Genomic DNA, 9521 nt, shown 5'->3' on the forward strand with positions numbered 1-9521 from the left:
GCCAAGTTAGGGCTGGGCCATGCCCCCTTCACCCCCCAGCTCCCACAGGACTATGCCATACCCACACCCCTGCTACCCTGCCCCTGTGCAGCAGGATGGATCTGGTCCACAGATGGGCTGGGCACTGTCCATCTGGCCCACTGGGAAAAAGGTTGGGCACCACTGCTCTGGGAGTTAGCAACAATGCAAGTAAATCAAGATGTAAGCCCCACTATAAATGCAACCTAATAAACATTGTTCAGGCAACATTCTTATTTTTTTGTGAAGTCCTCTTTTTCTTTTTTGTGTATTTTTTCCAAGAATTTTGTGCATATTGACTGATGAAAATGCATCTATAACTAGGTGTTCTGGAAACTATTAATTCAAATTTCTGCTCTATGGCCTTATCTTTCAGAAGTTATTCAGGCTACTCTACTTTTTCCAGGGACACCTCTTCTTATTTTTAGGTAGTGTCTGTATAATATTGGAACAGTTTTCCCTCTGCAAGAGGCCCATTAACTTCCTGTTATAGCAGTGAATTTTTTGTTTTGTTTATAAGCTTGTTTTTTCCAAGGGAGGTTGCAGATATTTTCAGCTGATTACAGCTAAATTCCTGCAACTCCTATAAAAGCCAATGGGAACTGTGGGTAGTCAGGAGTACTGAAAAAAATCAGACCCCAGAAGCATCTAAAGTTAAGTATCCAAAACCTAAAATCAATGGCCCTAAAAAATAAATAAATAAATAAAATAAAAAATAAAAAAAAAATTGGTGTAATACTCAACATGTTGGTTCACAGGTTCTAGCTTTCCTTCTTTTTTCCTACCTTTGACCCATCCATATGCCTTTTAACTTTACCAGTTCAGCAACATTCCTTTCAGTCATAATTAAATGTTGCTGCCAATTCTTTAGCATGTTCCAGTTATGTTTTGTTTAGTTTTATCTGGCTCTTTTCCTCCTCATTCTGTTCACTTCACCACTTCTCTATGCAATATCAATTTGTCCTCTGTTCCTTAAATTGAACCCAGATCAGCATACACACATAAGTAATACTTAAACACAAGGCAGCATCAATGGAAAAATGTGGGGGAGAGATGAGATAAAAATAGAGGACACATTTTCCATAATTTTAGAGGTACAGAATAATACAGAAAAACTTTAGACTTAAAAGCATAGAAGTTGTTGCTGTGTCTTTTTAAAGTCTGTTTTCTCTCTTAAAGACTACTATTGTAACAGTTCCAAACCTTCATGACTGAACATTTAAACTGTGGTAGAAAAAATTATGATGACTAATTTAGGGAGAGGAAATTTTGATTAGGAGAAAATTGAAAACATACATCTTAATTAGTTCTACATCTATTTGTGTTTTAAACAATTTTGGGGGCTTTCTGGATAATGGCTTGTTCAGTAGCCTTCTCATTATCCTGAAAATCCTAAACCAGCTGTGAGGGGGGTGGGGGAATTAAACATGTTATTACGTCCTGAAACTAAAATACAGTTCCATTTGGATGCATTACCCAACAGAAAAAGGGTTCCCATAAACTTTTTAGAAGAAAGGAGCAGACAATCAGTTTTATGAAAGGAATCATTCATAGATTTATAAAACACTACAGCCTTCCACATGTGGATGACTTTACATTTTAACTCATTATGGATACATATGTTGTAAAAGAATGCTCTTCCTTTTCTTTTCTTTTTTTTTTTCCTTTTACCCTCCCCCTGAACAATGTAGAAATATTTTTCCTGCCCTCTCAAGCTGGGTTGGAGCAGCTGAGATTTTGACGTTCTCTCTGTTAACTGACTAGTATCAGCAAGCATCTTTTACTTTAAACTTTTTATTGTGTTGAGCTGACCTCCCTAGTCTCAGAGTTTCCCAAGTCATGTCTCTCTTATAAGCTGGTTACTCCAGTTTCTGAATCCTTTGTGGTGGTAAGAGCTGCTTCACACATTTCCTTTGTGTGTGTACACTTAGAAAACTTACAAGTAGCGTGTTCTGTAAGTTTTTATTTGCCTCTTGAATCAGATAAAGATTCTGACTGCTTGCTGAAATTGTAGTTTAATAGGGTCTCAAAATCCCAAGCAGTTTTTGCCCTTTACTTTACAAAATGCAGCTATTAAATGAATCCTACAAGTGAAGTTGAGACTTCACAAAATTAATAAAGCCTCCATGCATTTGTTGCTATGTAGAATTTCTCTGTAAAGGCACGGCTGTTTAAGAGAGAATGATCAATCTCAAAATTCTCCATTTCTGCTGAGGAACCAAGTGAGATGTCCAGAAATTTTAGACTTGGAACATCTCTCAAAAAATCTGGGTAATCTATTAAAAACTGTAGCCTTTGCTGCCAACATAGCCCCTTAGCAACTGAAGTAAATGTTTCAAGAAGACAGAGCTGACAAGGTTCTCCCTATTCATAGGGCCTTAATACTTTACATTATGGAAAGTTCCAGATGCCAAACTTTCCCTTCCTGGAAATCTGTCTAAGCTTCCAGGAAATAGCCAGGGAACATAGTACTTAGTCCAGAGTGAATCATCTCATGACACCCAGTTGGGGTTTCCCTTGCTGCTTGATTGTCTTGTCATTATTAAAGCTTCGCAGATAAATAATTCTGACACACACTACATAAAATAAAATAATCTCTCTTGATTTCACATTTTCTTTTGTTTATGCCAGATTATATTTATATAATCAACATAATTTACACACATTTAATTTTAAATGTTTTTACTAAAGAGAGGTTACCAGGATGCTTGTACTGAAAGAAAGTAAGGGGTTTTATTTTCCACAAGGTAAAGTTAATTTTAAAAATTGGGTTTTGGGGGAGGGTGATTTTTGTATTTTTAATATAAACTGAAAAGAGGATTTGTTGTAGACTTCAAATATTTCCTTGCTGTTTGTAGCAAAAATGCAGTACCATTCAATTACTACATAGCAGGAAATTGAAACTCATTGTTTTCACTGGGTGTGGACAGAGTTCAACCCTCCAGAATCCCACAGTGCTCTGTTATCTCCCTACCATTAGGCAGGAAGGAGAGCTGGAAGGACAGCCTGCCAGCTGTGTAGCCACTTGGTCTTGTTCCTGGGGCCCACACTGGTGCCAGGTGCTCCAACAACAATCCCCTCTATCTCTGGTAAGGTGCGGGGCAGGGGAGCATGGAGGTTCTGGGGATTTCTGTCTGGAAATCCTGCAGCAGGAGCCCTGCGCTGCTGCCACAAGAACTCCCCGATTTCCCATCAGGCCCCTGCTCGTCCCCTTTTGGAGCTCTCTAGTGTGGGAGCACTCTTCCCAGGAGGCATTTTAAGCATTTGAGTGTCCTTTCTTCATGCCATTGCTCCAGACCCCGTGCCAATGCTACTGTTGGAACCGTGCTTTCTGACTCAATCTTTTCTACTTTTCTTCTCCTGGGAGAGGTGAAGAAGAGAGATTCAGGGGATTGAGGACTAGAGAGTTAGACATCTTGGTGGTGGAGCAGCCACACCCCCCTTCTTGTTGGCTACGCCCTACCCTTATCACTTCCACTGCCAGACCCCTATGTCGGTGCCCCAACCACTGCCTTCCTTCCATCCGCCAGTCCCTCTAGTTCTCTGTCCCTGCAGCTTCCTGTAGTGGTCCTTAACTGGAGAGCAAGTATAGCTGCAGCATTTTTTGGAAGCATTTTAGCTGGTGGGGGTGTGATGAGCTATATATATGTTCTTGACTGGAAGACTACTCTTTTGAAACTTTTCAGAACATGTTACACTGAAACGTTTTACTTCCTTCTGCACCCATTGTCTAGCCTGATTTGAATAGAAAATAAATGAAAGATACAATCCTGAATCCACTGAAGTCAGTGGTAATGGTGCCACTGGCTCCAGGATGTCACTCTAGATCTTGAAACTGCCTTCAGTTTTTGTATGTTGAGATTTTTTTAGGAGCACTGGTAAATTTAATTTAGTCACCTGTATTTCTCCCAGATGAGAAGGACTCATTCAGAGTCCCTTACATTGCCGAATCTTTGTTGCAATTGTATCCAGTCTATGTATGGAAAGACCACACAGCAAGGTGTCTCTGGTATTTTGCAGAAGTGGTCTATCTGCTGCTACGCAATAAGCAGACATCAGTGTGTTGGTAAGAGAACTTACTCTGGCAGGCTATAGGAATTCACTCGGTGATGGTGTGGAGGGATAATGTGCCAGCCTGTTTGAGTGCTGTGAGCTTAATTCCTTTCACACATTTCTTCTTCGGGCAATAAAATAATAAAACAACATATATGTGGGCAACACATAAACTGTCAGTATATCTCCATGATTATAAACTAAAGATCAGAGCTACTCATCATGACTTTATTTCCCCTTCTAAAATGTTATACTATAGTGCTGAAAAGTCATATTAAATTGGCATTAGTTTATAGTAAAGTATATCCAAATATCATTCATCAGAAATTCTGAGACATTTTGTAGAAGAAACGGTATAATTTTTGTGTAGTATATCTGGTTATATAATGACTTCTCCATCTCATTGCTTCCTTTGGTGTATTCAGTTCAGCTCTGGCACATAACAGCTGGCAGTAGGAAACTTGAACAGGTTTTTATTTTAATTAAATTCTTTCTGTTGGAAGTTACTAGAGAAAGCTCTTGTCAAACTACAGACATGTTGGGCTTATTTTTCTATTTGTAGCCCAGCCCTACAGTATTTTACTGAAGTCATTTATTTGTGCACCACTTCAAATAGTGCGTTTATGAATTTTTGTGGAGCAGTACCTTTCTGGTGAAAGAGGTTTTTTCATCTTGGCCAAAATCTCTCCACTCTGAATATCTTCTGCTTCCCATCTCCGTTCATCCAGCCCCTTTTAACAACACAGAGGTGGCAGCAGCTTATCTTTTATTCTTCCAGATTAGAGACAACATACTCCATTTGTGCAATGGTAGCTTACCAGGAAATGTAAGTATTTTCAGATGGCATTAGCAGTATTTCCTTTGAAAATGAAATGCCCATCCTAAATTTCTGAATAGGTTGATTAAACTCAAACCGGCTACTCTAGTTCTGCACCATGTAAGTAGATCCGTCCATACCTGTGCCAGAGATGGAAATATGGGAAAAATAAATAGGAATCATGTTTATTTCTGAAGTGCTTAAGGGCCAAAACACCCTCATTGAACTCAACACTCTATAGGATTATACAAGTCAAGTCCTTTTCTCAGAGACATTGTAGGTGGGTTGTTGGGAGAAGTGATATAACTTACCAGCAGAATGCAGTAATGTCCAGTAAAGATAGATTTTGTAGACAGTTATGTTAAGAGGGAATATGTTAGGTGGAATATGTGGGAAGGAAGGAAAGTGGAATGGCTGGAGGAAATGATCAGGGTGAAAATTAAGGAAAACACTCTGACATCAGCCTTGTTGGTAGGTCCCTCAAACTTTCTGCAGCTGTTCTGCCAGCTTCAGTCTCTCTGGCTGACTCCATGATACAGTTTATTTTTCACCCCAAAATTCACATGACGGGGGAAGGGGAAAGGTGCTACATGGGACCCAGTTCCCTAAAAGGATCTCTGCTACAACTTTGTTGTCTTCTGGGATTGCAGGGCTAGACAGGTAGCTTTGACATGGCCTCGTTTTATTCCATCTCCCACAGCACGACACTTTGTTTGAACTGCTTTGTCCTGATTTTTGCACACCAGCTTGCACTGAGTTTGTTTTAATTGTACCTTTTTGTTTTGAACTTGTGGAGAAGGTCATTTTTGCCCATTAAGTTAATGTATAAAGCTCTGAAATGTTAGTCATCTCAGTAGTTTCTCTGAAGTCCCTGAGATTGGTCATGGGAGTGAGAATTGCCAGATTTGTATGCGAGTTGGAAACTTGCTTTGACATGTGCTATAGGTGCTTTCCAGAATCTCAGTGCATGTACCTTATTGTATATGACCATTACACTTGGTCTACATGGTTCCACAGCCCTGTGCCACCTTCTTTTTTCTGTGCATCTCTTCTATTCTCCTGCTCTTCGGTATTGTGGGTCTTACTTTCTTCAAAGATCCCCTGTAGTGCCGTTACATCAGTACTTCAGGATAGGGTACAGGCAATAATGCAGCTGACCTCTCTCTGATTACTGCTTTCCAATCCCCGAAAGAGTGTTTAAGCATTGCGACTGAGCTTGAGTCTCCTTTATTCTAAAGCATCATAAATTACCCAGCCAGTCAGTCTATCCTTAGGTTTGTTGGGTTTCAAGCCTGCTTGGTTGCACTACATTGATTGTATCAAGCTGTTTACAGACTTGGGTTGTATATCTTGAAAACCATTTTTGCTCTGGATAGTTTCAGTTAGGTCTTCCTGCTTATTATGTTATTACCGTAGTGGGTCTAATGCAGGCATTTAATTGAATTACAATTAGGAAAGCAGCTGGTTTAAGGTAATAAAGTTAGTGATAATATTACCACTGCAAACTATTGTTCTGTTCCAGGATGGTCAGATCACTGAAACAATTTTGTAATGGCCAGCCTTTCTTTAGGAAATCATAAATCCTGTGGAGGGACATTTTAAGCATTAATTTCAGCAACAGTAGCTGCCCAGCTTTAAAAACTCAGCACAGTAACACAGAAGTAAGTAAAACTGTTTTCCTGGCAGGCACTTGGTCATATTGAAATGTTGGAATCAGATGTGCTAGACAGCTTTGTTTTCACAATATGAGATTTTTGTTGACTAGTTCCATAGTTTAATATTTCCTTGCGTTTGGGCAAAAGCATCCAAAGTGTGTATTTATGAAAAACACTTCTTATTAATATATCAGACATTTTATAGCAAACTAGTAATGGCACCAGCCATCTGAAGCATTTCAGTGCTCCTCACTGCTATGTGAACACGATCTCTGATGGGTTACCATCTATATGCTGCTCTTTTCACTTGCATTCAGTATTGAAATTATGTGAATAAGAGTTCTAAATTTAGTCTGGCAAGGAGCTGCCGCCACTCCAGTTAGTTAAGATTAAAAGAGGCTTTATTCTTAGGATGTACATAGCTCATAAGGCGATGGACATGATTGGGATTCAGTTAACAGCTTTACTAATTTTGCTTTGTTTTAAACTTGTTCAGAAAGGCATTCTAGCTCAATACAACCTTTAAAGACTTAATGGTTAAACACTTCAACGAATTGGGGGGATTTAAAAGTTACAACCACAACACTGTTTTTCGAGTATAAGTAGTAATGGCGACTTTATTGAGTATAGGAGCAGCTCTAGTATTTTTTAAACATTTTGTGGCAAAAGGAGGCCTGTATTAAATTTCTTCTTATCGTAAATTTATACTTTTAGGCTAAGCAGAGACATTGGCAAAAGCGCTCTAGCTATCACACTTTACTTAAAGAGCTATAAGTTAGAGTGCAAGAGAACCAAACAGACATTGGCTGTTTGGGGGGCTCAGGGACCTGAAGCCTGCCTGTATTGGCCACTGGTGGTGCTCCTGCACATCTCTCAGGAGACTGCTGGAGAGACCCTTCTCCCCAGCCACACCCCCCACCCCACCAGCTGGTGACTTGTTAGCAATAGCTGGGAGGGAGAGACCTCTTCCCTGCAGCCCCCCAACCAGGTAGTGTCATGCCACAGGGCCAGGGCTACTACAGGGAGAAAGACCCCTTCCCCCTGCAGGGTTGGGGCAGCTGCGGCGAGAGAAACCACCCTCTCCCCTCCACGCCAGCTGTGTTGGCTGGAGGGAAGAGGGAAGGCTGAGATCAGAAACTGTCACTGACGTGGATCAGTGACAGCTGAGGGGGTGGGACCAGCCCTGCACTGGGGTAGAACAAAAAGGCTTTGCCAAAAGCTAGAGCGCAGCCCTGCATAGTGCTTCCTGGGATGGGAGCAATCTTGCTGCCAGATCCTACCAAGGGTTAACTTAAGAGCGCCAAAAACACCCGCAACCTCAACTTGTAAGATGTTGGCGTACCAAGAGTGGAAGGCAGGAGACCCGCATGAGGCCCAATCCTTGTTGTGTAGTGCAGCCCTGGCCCCTTCCTCCCCATCTGCCCCAAGACATGTATGCCAAACAAAATGCCTTGAAGTACCATGCTCTGGCATCTGTGCCAGGGGTTGATTACCCACAGCTTAGTCTAATACCTCATCCATCAAGGGTTAATTTAGAGTGTAATCCACCGTTTTTTAAGTTCTCTCTAAGCACCCTGAATATCTGTTCAGTTATGGCTTTAGAGTGCTTTCCACGTACTTAAAGTGTGATAGGTGTAATGTCTGTACCTATCTTTAGTGTATTTGGGTTTGTTTTTGGCCTTGCTTTGTTTTTCAAACAACACTTTACAAGTAGAATCATCTAATTTACTGAATAGCCTTACTCTATTTCTATTCAGAAGAACTTCAGCAACCCAACAGTACGTGATTATAACGCTCAGCTACATGCTAGGAAGTACCAGCGGCTATTTTTTTTGCTTCTTCTACAGAAACTCTGATAAAGTTTTTGGTTTTATTTAACATTATCTGCAATACAAAAATCCCCTGATTCTGCCTTCTCTTAATTGCACTTTTCAATAACAAATAAAAAGGAGAGTGGAGACCTCTTCATCTGATGCTGTTGCTGGCTGCAGGTATTTAATGCTAGTACTATGCAGGCGCCCATTTCAGTGAAACTTTGGGTTCAGGTCCCTAAAAGAAACACAGGAAGTAAAAGCAGACCAGGACACTTTTAAAGACTAGTTAGATATTGGTGGTTGCCAGTAATTTTCAACATTGTCAATGTGAAAAAGGAAGGGACCTCATTTTTACATGGAGCTAAAAGGTAGAGTTCTTTGATTCAATAGCACTTCTTTTTCGGAGTTTCTTCGGAGAAGCCCAACCCTGAGCAAGCATTAAGACTGAAATATCTATGGCCACTACAAATAATTGGTGTTGAGACATATGAGGATAATGATATTTGGTTGGTAGGTCCTGGTAACTGGTTGGTGTAAGGTGTTAATGTTTGTTTCTATGATTGTTGATTAACTGTTTACTTCCAGTTGAATTTGCTCAAGAATTAGCTAAACCTAAAAACAGTTTCTTTGATAGATTTCATTACTGAGTGGCTTATGCGGACAAGGGAAGACACTGTCAATTCTCCCAAATGTTTACATATTAATGAGACAGAAGATACATTTCTCAGATCTTTACGTTGCTCTTTTTGCTGAAGATTCATATGTTTAATAGATTATCTTTGAAAGGATTGTATGTGTTTTTAGGGAAATTTGAACTATATATAGGATATATATATCTAGTTCAAAATAGGACTATAATTTAGAAACTGATTATTCGAAATGCTGAGCTGCTCCTGAGAGGTACTTTTAAATTAAAGCAAGGATGTCAAACTTGGGCCATGACCCAGGCTGAATCTGGATGACAGGGCTTTTCTGTGGAGCAAGCAGTGGAGGCTGTAGGACTACTTATGGAGGGCAAGAAGGGAAAGGGAGTGGGGAGACAATTTTTGAAAAAATTATGCTGGCACACATCTTTGAGGGGCCAGCAGGGGACTGCATGCTTAGGGGCAACCAACATGGGTTCATCAGTGGCAGGTCCTGTCAGACCAACCTGGTGGCCTTCTA

At 40.4% G+C, this 9521-nt stretch overlaps 1 protein-coding gene across 3 annotated transcripts in view; it reads left to right on the forward strand.

Annotated features, from left to right (window-relative positions):
- The window catches only part of RBMS1 (RNA binding motif single stranded interacting protein 1), a 133954-nt gene that overhangs the window by 30902 nt on the left and 93531 nt on the right, over positions 1–9521 (forward strand). The window lies entirely within an intron of this gene.

Source organism: Crocodylus porosus, unplaced genomic scaffold (genome assembly GCF_001723895.1).
Source record: "Crocodylus porosus isolate Cpor-Errol unplaced genomic scaffold, CroPor_comp1, whole genome shotgun sequence".
Taxonomy (NCBI): Eukaryota; Metazoa; Chordata; order Crocodylia; family Crocodylidae; genus Crocodylus; species Crocodylus porosus.